Source organism: Parambassis ranga, chromosome 7 (assembly GCF_900634625.1).
Source record: "Parambassis ranga chromosome 7, fParRan2.1, whole genome shotgun sequence".
In the NCBI taxonomy this organism is placed as follows: Eukaryota; Metazoa; Chordata; class Actinopteri; family Ambassidae; genus Parambassis; species Parambassis ranga.
This window is the reverse complement of record NC_041028.1, coordinates 17,334,648-17,336,491: the sequence shown is the minus strand read 5'-3', so window position 1 is coordinate 17,336,491 and position 1,844 is coordinate 17,334,648. Positions and strand designations below refer to the sequence as shown.

The following is a 1,844-nucleotide window of genomic DNA, read 5'->3' as shown; positions in this document are numbered from 1 at the left end:
GACACCTCAAAGAGCACTGAGTAAAAAAAATTGCCTGGAAGTGAGCAGACATCGCAGCTCACATTTCAGCTCTTTAGCTGATGCATGAAAATGGTGGAAAATGAAGGTGCTGAGTCTGAAGGAAAGTGTGGCGAGGATCTGTGACTGTCTGGAAGTAGTGAGGAGGATGAGAAGTCTCAGTCAGTGACATATTGGTGCAGTAGTAGCTTCCTATGTTACTTTGTCATTCACTGACAACCACAAATGTCTGTCTATGTCTAAGGCTAATCTTAGAACCACTTTGTAATATCAATATATGGATTTTACACAGAGGAGCATTAGAGGCCAAAGTTCTAAGATGTAAATCTGAGAAAGCAAGAATTATGAGAGCTTATGTGATCTAAAGCAGAGATGAGCTGAAAGAAAAACCACATGCACTGCCTGGGAATCGAACCCAGGTCACAAGAATGGGAATCTTGTATGATACCACTACACCAGCAGTGCTGATGGAAAGCTTTAATGAATGAAAGTTGAAATCCTGAAGAAAAAAATCAACATTAACGACACTAAATACACTAAACGTTGGAATTTTGAGAAATTCACAATTACGAGATAAACTTAGGAATTTCTGAGAAGAATTCAGATTTCTTCTTTTACCACCTAATCCTGTACCACAATCTAAAGCAATGTGCTAACAGAAAAAAACCCTGCACTGCCTGGGAATCGAACCCAGGTCACAAGAATGGGAATCTTGTATGATACCACTACACTAGCAGTGCTGATGGAGGTTTGTTAGTGATGGAGATCAGGCTGAGAAGTGAGAAAATGGAGGTAGGGTGAATGGAAGGTCATTAACATGGGAATGGATGTGTATTAGGGTTGGGGTGGGGGGGTGTATTAGGATTGGAGGGTGGGGGGTGGTGGTGGTGGTGAAGGGGGTCAAACAAGAGAGGATTACATAAAGAGAAAGGAGAAGAAAAGGACAGAGGTCCTATGTGGAAAGATTTTATAAGAACTCCTATTTCTTTGTGTGACATGAAAATGGAAATTGGAGCCGTTGGTGCGCTGCGGTCATATCGCTCAAGGATTTAGCCAGACACTTTTCCATAGATTATAGGTTGTGAATGCAAGAAAAGAAGCTTGAACAATGTGGGAGAACACGTGCAAGGAATCTGTCTGCTCATGCATACCATGTGAGGCAGAGGGAGGAGTAGTGTTTTGTGTGCTGTATGTCTGTGCAGTGTGTAGTCAAAGAAAGAGGCCAGGTAAACATGGAGTCTAAATTGAAAGGATGTGTAGCTTTAATGTGAGGGAGAGCAGCAGGGAAGAAGCTCACCTACATACTACTCATATCTGTGAAAACACTGTGAGACAAATCTAGATTTATGTGCTAGCTGATAATTGGCAGAGGGTTGTTTGTTTTTATAGGAATAGATTGACATATTGTTTTCTCACTGTTAACTAAAGGAGAAGGTTTATGTGTTTAACATGGAGCTGGATGGGCTCGTTAGCTTAGCTTAAAGACTGAGCGTGATAATGGTGCATAGTGGTCTGAACCACAAACAGAACCAGGTTAACTTTATCCAGTCCTCATGTGAATCAGCTCTTCCTTTCAAACAAGGACCCTGTTAGTGGGACGGTCTCTTCTTGTCTGTCTGTGGTTGTTTTGTGTCTTGGTTTTCTGTCTTTTTGCCTCTCTTAGTGTCATTTTGTGTGGCTTAGTTTGTCTATCACTTCTTTCTTGTCCATCTGCGGCTGTTTTGTGTGTTATTGTGGTTATTTGTGTGTTCTTCTTTCCCTTTGTCATTGTTTTCCATCTCTTAGAGAACATTGTGTGGTTGTTTTCTGCCTGTCGTTTTGCATTT

The 1,844-nt window shown here is 41.4% G+C and overlaps 2 non-coding genes across 2 annotated transcripts; both read right to left on the bottom strand.

The window, feature by feature from the left end:
* Positions 1-412: 412 nt before the first annotated feature.
* trnag-ccc (transfer RNA glycine (anticodon CCC)) lies at positions 413-483 on the bottom strand. Its single transcript has one exon. It is a non-coding gene; the product is annotated as a tRNA-Gly (tRNA).
* Positions 484-687: 204 nt separating this feature from the next.
* Positions 688-758, bottom strand: trnag-ccc (transfer RNA glycine (anticodon CCC)). The gene has a single exon. It is a non-coding gene; the product is annotated as a tRNA-Gly (tRNA).
* Between the last annotated feature and the right edge of the window lie 1,086 nt (positions 759-1,844).